The 17,750-nt window shown below is 42.5% G+C and overlaps 1 long non-coding RNA gene across 1 annotated transcript in view; it reads right to left on the bottom strand.

Annotated features, from left to right (window-relative positions):
* Positions 1–430: 430 nt before the first annotated feature.
* LOC116664293 overlaps positions 431–17,750 on the bottom strand; it is a 94,547-nt gene continuing 77,227 nt past the window's right edge. Inside the window, exon 3 of the long non-coding RNA XR_004320732.1 lies at positions 431–826. This is a non-coding gene — a long non-coding RNA (uncharacterized LOC116664293). The remainder of the gene's footprint in view (positions 827–17,750) is intronic.

Genomic DNA, 17,750 nt, shown 5'->3' with positions numbered 1-17,750 from the left:
GGGTGATGACAATGTTTTGATAGGGGCTTGGGTTACACAAATGTATGCATTTGTCAACTCAACAAGCATACACTAAAGCTACGTGCATTTCATTTTAAGTTTTATATTAAGAGAAAAAACTACAAATGAACATTGAATCTAGTTACTGATATACATACATAATGAATTAGGGAGAAGTGTACAGACATCTGCAATTTATTTTGAAATGTATCAAAAATAAGATGGATTGATGGACTGATGGTTGGATAGATGTAAAGTATAGTTATATGTTAAGGGTAGAACATAGGTATGGATTTACCAATATTCACCGTAAAATCTTTCTATTTTAACATGCATTTTGAAATTTTCATAATAAAATGTTGGAAGTGTTTTTATTTTAGGAGAGATGAATTCAAGTCAAAGGAAGGAGAACTCAACGTCACAGCTGCCACAGACTATTTATTGTATTGGATGGATCCAGTGCTGACGGTAACGTGAAGACCCTGGATGGAAGCATGTGGGTAGGGGGTGGCAGGGTACATGCGGGGTGAGAGGGTGTGACTATGTCAGCACAGGGTTTCCCTTTCTTGCTCAGTGAGATACTGGGCAGACCAAATAGCATCCAGTTGTTGAATATTCCGTATGACACTGTGCACTTCCCCACCAGCTTGGAAACTTAAGACTCAGCAGGCAGTCTATGTGCAACTAAAATAAATAATTTAGCCAGCAGGTCGGTGGGCCTCACTGCGGTCGTGGCCTTTTAGGTGGAGAGCAGTAAGTGGTCTACACATGCAGAGCAGAGGGGTCCGGGGGTCTTCCTCCTTCCTGCGTCAGACAGGCAATGCCACTGTGAAAATAAACAAATGGATGGTGGGGCTGCGGGTCTGTTTGGCTGGTGCCTGGGCTGAGCCCCTGCCCTCTGATCCCACGATGTTTGTGGAGCCTGTGTTGCTGTCTAGCAACAGGGTCTATTTTTCTCTCCTAGGGTGGCGCAAGTGGACGCAGCTGTCTGTGGCTGATTTACAGGAGGAAGTGACCAGTAGGAGCGCCAGGAGGCTCCCAGCCCAATGTCTTCATCTCCATGCCCCAGTTCAGGGCAGCAGTGGGGACTCTGGGGGGGTGGCAATCAGTAAACCGAATGGTGCTTGGAGCTTTAGCCTTCAGGGAGATGCCCTGCAACAAAAGCCCCAGAAAGCTGCCCAGCTGGTCATTTCTCCGCCGCTGCCTGAGTTTAGATACTGCTTGGCACGCACATTTTCCATCCCTCTCAGTCCCTGGCTCCAGAGATGTTATTTCTAGGCTTTTTCAAGGAAGCGTATAGGGGTGGGGCTTGGGATGAAAATAGAATGTTTTTCTTCAGTTTATTAAAATAATACTCTTACACTTTTCTGTGCCTTACTGGGATCAGCCTTGACTCTGAAGTCATACAGACGTATGCAGAGTATCCACATCTTCCCAAGAACGGTGATCACGCATCCGGGCCCGTGCAGCGCTTGTCACAGCCTGTGGAATAGGTCGTATCAGCTCCAGCTTACTGTTGGAGACGCTGACGCCCAGGCAGCTTGAGTGGTCGTCATGGAGAATCACACTTAGAAAGCTCTCTGTCTAACTGTGAGTCCACAGTGCTGACAGAGAGACTGCCCACCATTGGGCTGGGAGACACCATTTTTCACCTACCCTGTTTATTTGGTGTCCATACTAAAAGCCAGCAGAGTAAAGCCTCACTATCACAAGCTCTCTGAGGTCTCTCTCTCAGGCCCAGATTAAAGAGCCAGTGGCAATCATGTGGCAGGCCTTAGAGAAATACTTGTGAAACCAAGGGCCTCTTCCCTTACTCAACCTGGTGTACTTGTTTTCTCAGATGTGTCTGGGTCCACCAGCGTCTTCAATGTATGTGTATGTACACACACACACGCCAGGACAACAACTCCAGATGTAGTGATGTGTTATCCACCTGCGGTGTCTCCCATGTGCTGAATCCTAGCTCTGTAGCCTAGACAACATTTTTAACATTCTCCTGGCTTTCTAATGTGTCCTCAAGGAACACATGACAGAGCCCCTCTGACCTCCCTACCACATACCACTCTCAAACACCAGCAGCGTCTTTGTCATCCTGCATGAAATATGCAGTCCGTCTGAAGCAGAGAAAGCCGGCAACAACCAATGAAAGACAGCGAAAGAACATCATTTTTTACCTCCATGATTTCAGCAAGTGTTCTGATCACAGATTAAAAATAAAAATACCGATAACACTCAAGGCCATCACCAGCATGAAGGTAGCCCAAATGGTGAGTGAGCTGCAATTTATCCCCCAGTGTCACTCTCCCCAAAGCCCCTCACTGTGTCCTTAGTCACCACAGCTCCATGCCTCTCACTCAGACCCCAAGACAAATCCAGACCAGCCCCATCTAGGTCACGACTCTTGAGAGGCTAAGTAGCTCTCCAGCTCTTCCATGAACACCAAATAAGGAGATTACAAGTTTTAATCATTAAACATATAATTTATAGTTTTAATATATAATTTAATCCTTGCCACCACCCTGTAAGGCAGGTATCATTTTACAGATAAAGAACCTGAGGCCCAGAGAAGTGAAGTAATACATCCAGTAGCTGGTGGTGCCAAGATTCACCCACAGGTCTGTCTCTCTCCTAAACAAAGGCAGTCACCCCAGAGCAACGCTGCCATTCCCGAGACTTGTCACTGTCATGTTTACTTCCTCCTAGAGATTCCCGTTCCCCCTCTGCTACAGGAGTCTTCGCTGGAGGATGTGGGAGGGGCTGAAAGGACAGGCAGGTGATAAGCATGTCTCTGCAACAGACAGAGGCCAAGAGGTGACTGCTGGACTGGAGGGATGGACAGAAGGAGGGATCTGTGAGTGAGCACAGATTTCCAGTGTGGGGGGCCGAGATACGGTTTCCCATCTCTTCACAAACACCACAAAGCAGTAAATCCCTACCAACAAGGACACTCTGACAGCTGGGTTCTTCATCTGGCCCACAGACATATTTCCCTGGGTCTTTTTAACTGAATTAAATGTCGACCTTTAAAAATGAAATTTCACATTTAAGTTCCAACTTCCAGCTTCTCTTAAAGAAAACAGAAGAATCAGTAAGACAGGGCTCATGTTCCCAGATGGCCACATGAAGCTGAAGTGACAGTCGTGCTGTCGGCCACTGCCCACATTCTCCAGTTTGCCAAAGTCACCACCACTCCCTAGCGTTTCCTAGGCACGCAGCCCACTCATTTACTGGTCCCAGGATCTTTTGAATTGGCAACCTGTGCATAAATACCAAGAGGCATAGATTCATCAACAGGCACTTTAGCCCCCTTGGCTGACAAGGCACAAGATGCTACAAGCGATACAAGAAGTATGACGGCTCCTGCTCCCGGGAGCGTATGGCCCAGTGGACAGCTGAGTGAGCATGCCCCCAGAACGTCAGCTCCAAGGGCAGGGCTATGCCTGTTCTGTTCTCAGTTGTCCCCAGCACCTAGGAAGTGTCTGGCATAACGATGCCCTTACGTGACGGAAGGAAGGCAAGAGGGAGAGGGGAAGGCGGCTTCAGGCCCTTTCAGGACAGAGATGAGAGCAAGCACACAGGGTAGCAATGATTCCAGCCATAGAGAGGAACTGACACCAAGTGCTCTGGGAGTACAGAGGAAGAGCATTTTTATGTGACCAGGGAAGGCCTTTCAGAAGAGAAGAGGTCTGCTGGGTGTTTAGCAACATCTCAAATTATATAAATGTTTTCTCCCTCTTTAGTAACCTGGATTGACTTATTAAGATTGCTTCATCTCAGGAAAGAAGTCCCAGGTCTAAACCCCATGCACTTCCCAGATGTGCTGCCCTTGTCAGAACAGACCCTGACCAGGAAGACTGGATCAGACCCAGGGGTCACAGGGGCAGTGGGCCCTGAGCTCCCGCAGTGGTAGTCTGTGCGCAGAACCCCGCTCTGTCCCAGGGGTTGGGAGGCAGAAGCAGGGGCTGTGGTATGTCAAAGTTGGGGTGTGCAACAGCTCCGAACTAGTACAATGATGAGCACTAACCCCAGACTTCAGGTTGTTTGGTGAGCAATTATCCTGTTTCACCCCAGGATAACTGGGGTGATAATTCAATGACTGACATGGACCTCCAAATACCCCGCCCTCCAGCCTGGCCCGCTACAGCTTTCTCTCACAGGGCCTCACTCCCTCTCCTCCAGGTAGGAGAATATCAGTCTGTTCAATCTCTGAGATCCTGATCCAACTCCAAAAACACACTGGGCTTTCCTGAGGCCTCCTGGTAAGAAGACACTACTTATCTCCATTAACCTCTGACCCAGCTAAGATGAAACAGCTCCTATCTGTGGGCCTGAGTGCCCTGGTCCCTAAACTAAAGTTAAATAAAGTGCGGATTGGGGGCAGGGGCCCACAGAGGCCTCAGAGTTGTGGCCCCCATCCCCAGGGAATGGCTGCACCCTCCCTCCTGGGTATGCACAGCCTGAGCCTGTTAATAGATGACGCCTTGGGAACCCCTCCAGGTGGCCTCTGGGTTAAGAATGACATCTGGAGGAAGCCGTGCCTCCTAGGAAGATGGAAAGGCCATAAACCCTCAAAGACTGTCCGTTTGATTTATGCGATGATAATGGGAATGTTAATCTCCAAAGGCAAAGCCATTCATCCCAAATTCCAACCTCCTGGGTCCCGGCACCTGACTTGACTGAGAACAACCACCCCTCGATGGCTGCTCTCATAGGCCAGGCCTTCTATACACAATATCCCACTTAATCCTCACCACAAGTCAGGTTAGGATGCTCAGTTTACAGAGGAGGAAACAGAAGCTCAAGAAACCTGCCCAAAGTCACCAATAGTTGATGAGTGGTTCACTAGCATGGGTGGCCCAGCTGAGAGCATACACTTTGTCTTTTCAGCCCTGTTCAGCTTCTGCTTTTCAGCCCTGTTCCACACTCCCCAACAATCACTCTGGGAGGTGCCTATTTAGAAAAACAATCCTGTTCACCCAGAGTCTACAAATGCTACTACTCTTGGGCTTTTAAATTCAAATCTTAATTTACAGGGCAGCAGAATATGAATGCTGTATAATCTACCCTCTAAGAGTTAGGCTTCACTCAAGTTAATATTCGGTCCTACTATGTTCCAGGCCATATTAATCAATGCAATGCCAACTGTAAATCCTATAGGAGTCATCACTAAGTATTAGACAGAGGAGGTTACGTTTATTTCTTTCCCTGGCATATATGGATTTTAATTCCCATAAGCAATAATTCTCTTTGAAGATGATAAGCAGTGATAAATGATATGAATTAAAATCAATTTAAATAAAGAGAAATCAACAGTCTTTTTTTAATGGTCTGCAGTGTGGCAATCAATGGACTCAAAATGAAAGCAGGCATACGATTCAAGTGGCAGGGCAGAAATTTGAGACCATAAAAGAAGTCTTTGTAGAAGAGGGTTGTTTAGACAATCGCTGTGAGGGTCTCTCAGGAGCAGACTGTGTCTGATTTGTTTTTCTATTCCGAATGCCTAATATATAATATATGCTGAATGAATGAGCCAAGGAATTAATGAATGATTTTCAGGCTTTTCCATGCAGAGGCATCTCCGGGGGTATGCTACAGTTGGGGGGTGGGGTGTGGTGGTGGATGGGGTACCAAGTGCACAACATCTATATCTGCATTCACCAGGGGAAAAAAATTACTTTTGAAGACTTTCTTTGTAGCTGCCTAAATGCATTGATACATGTTCTCTCATTTAATACAATGAGCCTGTAAAGTCTATACTGTTGTGCACATTTTACAAGGAAACCGGAGTTTATAGAGTTTAAGTGACTCACCAAAACACACAGAGCAAGAAAGCACTGAAACCCCTATCCAGACCCAGATGTCTGGCTCCTTAGCACACTTTTTTTGCTCCACAGCACTCTGAAGGGTGTCTATGTTTCCTTCTGAGCCAGAGGCTGCAGTGCACCTCCAAGTCTCTGGAGGAAAGATAAATGGCAAATAACTTTGCGCATTCCTGTGCAAAACTATAGGAAAGGACTGTAACCACTTCAAGTGCAGGTGAGGACACTGTATCTAAACTGGTTGTTCTGAACCTTTTTGTTTTTAACATTTCAAGCCAGCAGAGAGATGGTTGGGCACGTCCCTGTTCTGCACTATGCCCTTTAAACACGCAAGTATCTGGAAAAGGGGAGAGAAGGCCCAATTAACCTCCTCGCTCTCAGATTCTTGCCTCTAAAGCCAGCAAGTAAATCACTTCAATGTCCCACACGCCAGCATCTCCATCAAAGGCTACAGAGAATAAATAAATATAAAAATAAATTTAAAGCAGGTATTATTGCTGTTTGTAACCAATAATAGTTTTGTTTTTGTTTTTAAAGAAGTGAGGAGTATTCGGAGGGTACTGATGTAGAAGAAAGTTGAAAGGACATTGTTTAAAAAGACGTTTGTAATTTTCTTTAAATTTAGATTAACCACACAATCGTTAAACTCTGTTCTAAATTGGCTATAAAATCAGATAAATCTGAACTGTCAATCTTATACACAAATTAACAAAATTATTTTATTGTATGTACTTTATTACCTGTTGCCTGATTCACTAACTGCACAATTTGTTTGCAAAAATCTCTAAGGTCCAATGCAAGTGGACGTTTAATTTGGCCTATGATTGAGCTTTGCAGATAACTAAATTCTTCGGGGTGGGGTGGGATAAAGGGGCGGGGGTAGGGCATTGCAGAGTGCCAAAAAATATGTCCATGTGCATAAAATTTTCCAAGCCTGGTGTGCTTTCTGAACCATTTCCTATGCTTCCCAGGTGGAACGAGGGCTCATCTGAGAAGGAAACACCGACGTCATGACTCCTCACCGAAAGTCAGCTCTTTTTCCTTCTGCTCTCTGCTCCCCTGCTGTGAACATATTTGCTGGATCAAAAATTGAGACACATGGTCTGGCCATTAAAAAAAAAAAAAGAAATTAAACTGCTCTAGAAAATCTAGGACATACGCTCTCCAGAGCTGTAACAGCCTGGGACTGTGTATGCTATAGGTGGCTAATAAATGCCTGCGTTGACAGTCATAGCAACATTCCAAAAGGTGTTTTGCATGTTCTCCTTTCCTTCAAATATCCTACCTGCAGCTAAGTTTTTTTCTAACTCCTAAATTCTTTCAGTACCTCCCCCTGCCGCCACCCACCCCCCCATTTGCTATATGCCTTTGCCTGGTCCACTTCACTTAAGTACCATAATTTTCTTTATAAGTGTAAAACTAAATTTAAAACCAAAACCTGAGAGCTCTCAGTTAAATCCTGGGAACTTTAAATTATGGTTAAAGATGTAGTATCTTTTTCCCACTCGAAAAATAAGTAAGTAGTCTGATAAGTAAAGTGCTACCCCAAACATATCACAACAGCAGAATGCTCCCAATGAAGTATTAACTGTTGGTTTGTTTAGATAAGAAATAAATCTCATCAAAATCAAACTGCAGTTACAGGACTTCAAAGCAAAATAATTTGGCTCAGCGATATTGGTTCTAATCTCACATCAAAAGCAGCTGTATCGTAGTTGGCTTATGAAAAGAAAACAATTCTTTTCAACCAATATGAAGCATGGGAAAACAAGGATAATATTTCTTGAAAACTTGAAATAAATAGTGTCACATTGTGAAACATGCAAAGTATCTCAAAAATTTTTTTTAATGTAAGCTGTCTGGAGACATTACACTTTACGAAATAAGAACAGGTGTAAAACCTAAAGGGGACCATTCATTTTCATTTTTAAGACTTAGAGACAAGCATATAAGTAAGAGAAATTACCAAAGCTAGCATCTGTCCTGGACACTTGGGGATGGGGATACAGGGGAGAAACAGAAGTGAAGAAGGTAACATTCTAAAATTCACCCAACCAATCCCATTCTCTGGACTGCAAAATAGAACTTCTCAAACTTGAATGGGAAACCTGTTATATGCAGATTCTGGCACATTAGGTCTGGGGCAGGGCCTGGGAATCTACATTTGTAACAAGCTTCCAGATGATGCCAGTGATGCCGGTCTGTGGACCACATTTGGATGCAGAACTTTTGACCTCTGAATCCCATGCATCCATCACTCCTTACCAAAAGCTTGCCGCCTGGCCAGATAAAATGTGGCACAGTCTGCAGCCCTGAAGGGGGCAAGGGGCATTGTGATGTGTTAAATGACCTCCCTCCGAGTCAACACAACAATATAAAGCAAAACAAACCCAGAATTTCAATAGCAAAGATCAGTTCATTAGGAGCGTGTCATTAGAGAGATTTAGATAAAAGGCAACTGAAGCTGGGTGAAAAGTGTGCTGGGGCTCTCACCTGATGCTTTTTATTTCCTTGGAAAGTTTGGTGAAGAGTCAAAAGGGGAGGGCAGTCACACCAGTTGGTGGCCAAAGTCATTATCAGCTCTGACTTTGAGAGACTGAAAAACTCAATGTGAGTTTGCACAACGAACAACTGACTTGGAGATGGGTTCCTCCTATTTAGTGAAGGTTTGGGAATGAAATGAGGAATTACAGAATTATTGTAGAACTAAAGGGGATGTTTTAACTTGCTGGTCCTTAACCTTCTATCACAGTCTCCTCATTTGTGTAACGGAAAAAGTAATAACACACTTTTCCAAGGATTATTGTGAGAATTAAAATGAGCTCTATTAAAGCAGTTGAAACAGTTCCTAACCCCTAGCCAGCACTACATCTGTACAAGTTGTTACTTGCATTAGGCTTACATTACAATGGCTTGGGATATCCAGGAATCTAGCTCCAACACTAAAGGGTCAAAGAGCTATAAAAATGTATGTGGCCTCACTAGGAAGTCATCCAGTGAAAAAAGTCAATTAATTTAAAACTGATGACAATCACTCAGAAAGTAGATGCTACTTTTCAGGAGCAGACAATTATGGTGGGGGAAAAAAAAAGCTATTAGTACCTAATTTCTCACTTAAAACAGAAATTTAACAATGGAAAAAAAAAAAACCTGAAAAGCAGCTACTAGGCCTAGGTGACTTTAATAAAATAGATTATTTTTTTCAACCTCTAACAGGATCTATTACTCTTACTCTAAGAACAATAAACTAAAAACAGCAGTTTAAAAAAACTCAACATTTTCCCAACAATCTGCAGCTAAAGCCCACACTAGCCAAAGCCAGGAGTCAAAAAAAAAAAAAAAAAAAAGCATGGGGTACAGTAATGTTCAATTTTTCAAGAGAACAACTCTACATTTATTAAGGAAAATGTCAGCCTCATTTTACTATATAGAAGGTTCTCACCTTAGACATGTGACAAGGTCATCATAAATCTGAGCTCCAAATTTCAGGAACATCATCGATCAAAATAATTACTTCTTGCCTCAAGGAGAATTTATTTCCAATGACTACTGGTGTCTGGAAAGTGAATGTCATAAAAGAGAACTGAGCAGGGACTGGGAAATTTGGGGGACACACTAAAATGCACCTCAGTGAGGGCAGGAGTTTTGCCTGGTTGGATCACCAGTGTCCACAACACCAGAACAGTGAGTGACGGAGTGAGACTAGCTGTGAAAATATGACCACTGGACTTCAGTTCTCTCACTGGCCAAATAGGGAGCTAGACTCACACACAATCCTCCTCCAGTAACATGCATTAACATCCTCCCACTGTTAACATTCCAGGATTCTATGATCGCTGCTTCAGTGGAAGCAACTTCACTGGATATACCTTCACAAAGCCTAAATAAATAAATATTAGATTACTCTAGAATTGGCTTCCTGTACATGATAAAAGCAAGATAAACTGTACGAGTCCTGATTAGAACCACCTTCTGCAGACAAGAGATATTCAGGTCCATCGTTAGGCTAGACAGGTGGGAGCCTCCTGTTACCTGGGCATTCTATGTTAACGTGTGCTTGAGAGTATGAAATGTTAGGCTGACTTTCTGAATGGGTCTGGACTTCTCAAAAACTTGAGCATCTTCTTCTCCAGACTAAAGAGACGGATCCCAAGTAAAAGGCCTAATCCAAGGAATTTCCCAAAGGACGCTCCTCTGCTGAGCTTCGGAAGTCAGCACCCCCAAATGGTCACAGGATCTCCTGCGTCAGGAGATTGCTCTTGCATCAGGTCCTAGGAAGACTTCCCCCAACCTCTGACTAGTCACAACCTCATATCATAAATGCTCATATCCTGTGCCCTTCTCCTGCCCTGCATTATCCCAAGGAAACTTCACAATTTTGTAATTATTTGATTACACTAGATCTCAGCTCCATGGGCTCAGGCACACATGTCCACTCTTGCTTACCATCATCTCCCCAGCACTCAGCAGTGTTTGGCACATACTGGACACCTAATTAATACTGAATGAATGGATGAATGATTTGTTTACCTTAACTATGAAAGAAATTGGGGAATTCCTAGGACATCTAAAGACTTCTTCCGATTTTAATACCAGGAATAAAGCCCTGTGGACTTTATATAGAACACTAATATAGGAAAGGCTATTTCAGAACCAACTGGGCATCCCCATGCCACCAAGTTGAAATATAATCCCATATGCTGTGTACCACACACAGATGCGTGGTCCATCTCATGGCAGAGTAACAGTAAAGACATGCTCCAGAGCCTTTCAGATCTGGGTAAAACCTTGGGTTTTGCACATACCAACTCTGTGACCTTGGAGAAATTACTGAATCACTCTAAGCCTCAGTCTTCTCATCTGTAAAATAGGACTTATTCATAAGGTTTTTGGAAGGATGAAAGGAGAATATACATACAGAGTTTAGCAAAGTGTGGGTCATACAGTGCATGCTCAGAAAATGTTAACCCTTCTTAAATATCATTCATCATATCCTGAAATAAACTATGGCAGCAGGAAACATTCAAAAATAATGATTCTCAAATATTTTCAATCCTTTGACCATTTCTACACTACCAGCTCATCACACCTGGATCTTGACAGTTCTGCAATTAAGTGAGGAGCATCCTGGACGGAACATTTATAAGTCAGTAGCTTACACCAGAAAGAGAAACTGAGAACTTGTAGGAGAAGGCATAAGACCCCAGCCAGGGGCCACCTGTGCATCCCAGTCCTTAAGGACCATGCCAGAAGAACAGAGGGAAGTGATACAATCAGGGGGTCAGGAAGGCACTTACCTTTACTTGGACTTTGTCAGCAGGCCCCAGGGCCCCACAGATAGATACTGCTCTCCCGATAACAAGCCTCCCAGCATTCATTTGCCTTGTTTCTGGGACAACATGGCAGTTCAGACCAGAGCCAGTCTCTATCGAATGGAACACAGCAAGCTTGGGGGTGGCAAGATTAGTAAACTCCAAAAGGTTAGGCAGACTTGATAAGCCAAGGGCAGGATTGGGAATATTTATTTAAAAGCTTACAGTGCCTGAAATATTCCTCTAAGCCGCCTCATCCCCCGCCTTCCTTCCTCTTGACCTTTCTGTGACCTTCTCTCAGCTCCTGAAGCTTCTTGCTTTGGGTCAGCTGCATAAAAACTGTAATACCATTTTTTCGCCTAGTTAAGTTTCCAGAGACACATCCCTCTCCGCCTCTCCTGGGGTCCCTTGAGGGTTTAAAAAGGGGGATCAACATTTACATTGGTAAAATACACTCAGCTGTGAGGAGGGTTTAATCTTTTTCACAACCGTCCCCTGCAGCTGCACTGTGTGCCTTACCCCCCACTGGCCCTCTGCCTTCCTGGAAATAGCTTTCCCCAAAGAGTGCTGGGACACACAATCCCAGCCTCGCTAAATACAGTTAAAGGGAGGTCTCAGACGTGCTGTAACCAGATGGGAGAACTTCAGTGGGGTTCACGGATCCGGGAAAAGAGAGCAGGGAGGGACAGAAGAGGACTTCACGGAGATACGGCCATCCTGAAAAAGCCTGTGCCCAGGAAAGGCATACCAAGCGAGGTGCCTGGGTTAGGGGAAGCGGGAAGGTTCTTTGTTGGGGGCAACGGGGAGGGGACGTGGCCTCTCCTGACATTCCTCCCTGAAACAACCAAACTAAACTCTACAACCCTCCCCCCTCCTCCTTTTTACTGATTTTTCAAGAATATGTGGTAAATAGAGGATGAATCAGCCCAAAGTTCCTGGACAACAATTCAGGTCCAACTGAGGCTCCTTCACGAGAGGAAAGAAGAAAACAAGAACAAGGAGGAGAAATGGTTTGTTTAAGGGGGAAAAAAAGGCTTCATTAAAAATACAACCTTAAAGTCACCCAGGGGTCTGCTTTAAATATGCTTTAGGGAAAAAGGAAACCTAGTGTTACAGAAACAAGTTGTCTTTCACAAAGCTTAGAGGTGGCCCTCACAACAGCCAGACTAGACTTCCACGTTCTAACCATTCAAAACCCTACATGCTCCCCTATAGATTCCGTGTTGTGACCTACATTCTCCTGTTGTACTAGTAAGCTGTGGTTTATTGCGTGGATCTTAAAGAGTCACAAAATGAAGTAATGACTTAGAAAAGATGACGGTGCAGTGTGAAGATGGTGAGATGGGTGAGCAACCAAAGATGGATAAATAAGTCGATAATAAAGACGGATAAATAAATCCAAACAACATAGCTTATAGCAGTAAAATACTATGGACTATGTGTTTCAACATGGATAAATCCCCCAAACATAATGTTGAACAAAATAAAGAGTATGGAAATCATATGGTCTAATGCTATTTATAGAAAGTTTAAAAACAGACAAATCTTGACTATACAGTCATCCCTCTGTACCTGGGGGTTCCCCATCCATGGATTCAACCCACCACGGATCAAAAATATTAAAAAAAAAAAATTTCCAGAGAGTTTCAAAAACAAAACTTGAATTTGCCTCACTCTGGCAACTATTTACATTTCCATTGTGTTAGGTATTAGAAATAATTAAGAGATGGTTTAAACTATATGGGAGTAAATGAGAGGATGTACCATAGGTTACATGCAAATACTACACCACTTTATATGATACTTGAGCATCTTTGGATTCTGCAGGGGATCTAGAGCCAAGCCCTCGCAGATACAGAGAGACAATTCTATACAATTTATGGATAACTACATATGCTTTTGGACACATATGTAAAGTATAAAATACGCAAAAAAATAGATGAATGCCAAATTCAGAGCAGTGGTTTCCTCAAGGGAAGAAAGAAAAGGAAGGAACATTCCAGGTGGTTCTACAGGACCTGTCTCATTTTCTTTCTTTTAAAAGTGATGTGAAACAGATATGGCAAAAAAATGAAGATTTGAGAAGTTGCAATGAGTTAACGGTGTCTGTTACTGTTTTTAACGCCTTACTGCAGGCTTGAAACATTTCATCATAAAAATGTTAAGAATTTCAGGCAAGAATCTTCATTTGAAAGTCAGTATACAACTGTGGACACCCACTGAATTCAATCATACTTCCTTGAGTCTCTGGAAGGACCGCAGGCAGGGCTTCTGGTGTCCAAGAGATATCATCTCCATCCTAGTGCCGTCCTAACCAGCCTCTGGTGAGGACTGTAGGGGCCAGAGGACTCTCTTTTCAAGGCTCTTGCAAAATCATTTCACCCAGAGGGTTCACACACAAAAAAGCAAGCATTAGATATCAAAAGCTTGCATTAGGAACCGTGGGAGGAAATGGAATTTAACAAGCCTCCTTCAGACTAAACACGGATGCTTGCAAGCCTGGTCTTTAGCTGTCAATTCCACTACTGGGAGAGATGGCGTCTGGCTCTCACTCCAGCTCTGAAGTTCATGTACTATGTCATCTTGGGCAAGATCATTCACTTCTCCAGGCCTCACTTAATTCATTTGGTCCTAGAAAGCCTTTAAAGTCTGAGCATTAAGGGTCTATGGTTCTGATCTGAGAACTAAGGAGACAGGGCAGGTATAGGTAGGCAACAAACACTTACCTCCCAAACATAATTCATTCTGGGGGTGCTGGTGGCCCTGGACCCAGCCTCCCCCCCGCCCCACGCGAACACACACACTGTTTCCCTCATAAGATTTCCGTAGCTCAAATTCCCATCATCAGACACTCCTTCAGATTAAATGCCACATTATAATGGAAATGATACTTGGAACCACAATCCATGGAGCTTCAGCAATATACATTATATACACTCTCTTAATTCACATGAAACCACTTTTAACATAGATAAGAAAACTCAGGCTTAGGATAATTAAGAAGTTTACTCAAAATAACACAGTTCCTAAGGGGGAAACTCAAGTTTCAGGGTCAAAATTTCAAAATTCCACATTTAAATCCTTTCCATGACAAAGCAATTTCCTCAGATTAGCCTTAACCAAGGAGTACCCCGAAAGAAAGTGAGAGAGAGCAGGGCAGGGAGGGACGTTAAGGGAGGGATGGTCTCAGAGCTAGGTCTGCAGCCCTGGGGAAGGCGAAAAGAGAATGAAAGGGGCAAAAATGCCTATCTTACTTCGTCATTTTTGCATAAAGGCTAGTTCCCTTCACAACCGTGAAAGTGGTGGGCTGTAATATTGCAAAGATTGACAAGGGCCTGAAAACAAGCTACTGAGGCATGCAAGATCGTTACTACACACAAACTGCTTTCCTCTCCAACTCTTACTACCACAGGCAAGCTGGAGTGTAACTGTGCAAACCAGGGGAGACGATTTGTGTCAATTGACGTGTACAGTCCTTGGCACCATAAGTGACCAGTGAAGGATAGTAATGATGGAAATGATGGTGACAATAATGGTGAGAAATGGATCAAGAAATGACCCGAGGTCATTCCAAAACATCACACAGAAAATTGGCTCATGCAGCCCGACAGGTGCATCTACTGGGCTTTCATTATTCATATTTTCCACAATTAAAACTGCTTTAACATGATCCAATTTCTTTCTCTGTCCATAGTGCTAGGTTCAAAATGGCTTGCTCAGCAAACATAATCCTATCTCTTTTTCTAAAGGGATTTCTGAATGAATCTATAAGAGAAACAACAGAAAATAAGCAGAGGGGCTTCTCCAAGATTCATCCCACTAGTTTATCAACCTTACTTGTAAGGAGAAAGTAAGAGAAGGAACTAGATTAACAGGTACTTCCACATAGTCAGCAAATTAAATGGACACTTAAAATAAATATAGAATTTTTGTAGTCCTTCTATCTCTTGTTAGGGATAGAAATTCGTCATGTTACAAATGCCCTATTACAAGGCAAACATCTTTTCCCTCCCCAGGATTGTCCTTTACAAATGGAGTTGTCTTACATTAGACACCTTACAAAATCTTGCAAAGAACAAGGTGTTTTCTCAGTCGTTTTATTTTAAACTGTAAAGTGCTGTGGGGGAGGGCACCAAAGTCTTAAAACAACCTCAGTCAATGCTTGTAACTTACAGGTGTTGGTGTGGAATCAGTCAAAAAAAAAAAAAAAGAAGAAGAAAAAAGAAAAGAAATTTAACCTAAATTTAGTCATTTATTCCTGTAGGTTAAGATTTATATTTGCAACTACTGAATGTAGTTAAAAATAAACCAACAAGCCTTTAAAAATAACGTTCAAAAGCAATATAGTAAGTGGTTACATTTTATGATTACATGACAATGAAAAACCAAATACCTAATGTTAGCCAAATGCATAAGTACTTGTGGGTTGGCACAGTGGTTCTTATGATCACAAAAAGGGACTGGAGTGTGCTGTTTTTCAGACAATTTAGAAGTGAGAATGCTGAGCTCTAGGAAGCTGTGTTAGGTCCTCAAGTATAAGTCAAAAAAAATACATATAAAGAGTTTGAACAAAACTGTTTTGAGACACTGGGAGCAGAAAAAGTAATATTTCTATATTTATTATTTTAGATATGCTATTTTAAATAGAAATGGGCACCAGAGTTAATAAAGACTTTATAATTTGACTAGCTCATCTATATTCATAAAAGTATATGAAGAATTTTCAAACTGGCAAAACACTTTCATTTGGCCCTTGTCTTTTATTCATATATTCAGGAGTATATGGTACATAGTAGTTAAGTATAGTGGGACTTTACTGAGAAAGCAAAGACAAATAAATCATTCATCGTCCTTGAGGGGGGAAAAAAGAAAAGACAGAGGCAGCCTGAGTAGCCTGGAGGGGCAGACTTAAAAGCAATAGCCCATCTGCTGGAGCATCCGTGTGAGTTCAGCACAGCGTCTGCATCCTCCCCCTACTTTAGAACACAATCTACAGTAAGATCTTGTTCCACCAATCTTGAAAGTGGCTGGCTCTGAATTAAATCACTTTTCTCCCCGATCAGGCAAGTAATAACTTGCAGAGACAAATGTGGTCTGTACAGAACGTTTTGTTGTGTTCTGTTTCTAACATTCCCAGAAGTCTGAAGAGGGGTCATCCAATAACTGTCATAAGCTGGGGAAGCCAGGTGGAGAAAAAAATAATTTCTCAAGATTCTGACTCTCTATGTCACGCTAAAGACTCAGTTCTACACAGAAATCATAGAACATGAGCAAGAAGAAATCCTAGAGATTGTCTAGGAAGCACTTCTTCAAGGTAGAAAAATATCCCCTCACACATTTTGCTTGTGTTTGCAATAAGAGATATTTCTTTTAGGTTCCTAGAAAAGTTTATCAGACATTTTCCCCCAGGCTAAGTAGAACCAAAACTCCTGTTCCTATTGATGTTAAAATAAAATTAAGTTTAAAGCTCTTAGTATTTGATGGATCTTTTCAAGTGAACAATTAGCTTTGATTTACGGAAAAGGTAGACACATTTTCACACACTGTTGGCATCACCACCTCCACAAGAGACATCTGCAGCTCCCCCCTGACTCCATGTCATATGGTCACCATTAGAGGTCACTACAATGGAAAATCCATTTCTAGGAACTAAGAAGGCCACTAAATCACATAGGAGAGGAGAGCTTATCAGGGCCAAGAACATCACCATGAAAGAACTGGGTCCTCTATAATTAAGTGGGTGGCATGTTATCTTCAAGCTCAAATTTTCTTCCTTTTAGTGCTGTTATTTTTTTAAACCACAAATATATTAATAGATCCTAAAAAACCATTCTGCATGAGATTCTAAAACTCAAAGAATTTCTAATTTTGCTATTTTAAGTCAATAATGTGTGTGTATATGTGTGTGTTCTAGCAGCTGGAGATCTTCCATATGATCATAAATTTTTCAGTCCAGCTTTCAACTAGTATTAGGGCAGCAGAAAGTAAAGCCAGACTAGTGAATCACTAATCCAAAATTCTTGGAAGACAGAGAAGGCAAGGAAACAAAGGATGAATAACCCCATACATAACCCACATCCCATCTCTTTGGGGTGATTTTCAGACTTGGGTAAATATTGTAGATAAAACTCTAACCTTAAGCACTTTAGGCAACAATCAGACCAATAGATACAAAAGGAAACCTGAAGTACTGATTTTTAATGAAACAGAGGCTGGTTAAGCTGAGATGAAATAAAGGTGAGGAAAACATATCGGGACTTCTCAAAGGGTGCTACGAACAGGGAAAGTGAATCAAAAGGGATGCCTAAAAAAGAAAAGGTCGGAGGAAAGAAAGTTGGGGAAGACTGATTCAGTCAGTGAAAGAGATTAAAGTTTGGGGAAAGAATGGTATATTCAAAGAATGATTCCAAATTGTTTAGAATTCCAGAATCCCAAGCATTATAAGCAATTGATTTGCCCGTGGGAATCATTTCTGGTTTGACTTATGAATTGTTTCTGAAATATATCCAAGAAATGTGTTTTCTTTAAGGACAAGGGAATCCCTACCATGAATGAAGGCGGGACATGGAGGAACGTGTTAGGTCACAAAGCTCCATCACCATGAGATGTGGGGTGACTT

Source organism: Camelus ferus, chromosome 6, assembly GCF_009834535.1.
Source record: "Camelus ferus isolate YT-003-E chromosome 6, BCGSAC_Cfer_1.0, whole genome shotgun sequence".
In the NCBI taxonomy this organism is placed as follows: domain Eukaryota; kingdom Metazoa; phylum Chordata; class Mammalia; order Artiodactyla; family Camelidae; genus Camelus; species Camelus ferus.
The sequence above is the reverse complement of the archived record's forward strand: the minus strand, read 5'-3'. Positions and strand labels throughout refer to the sequence as shown.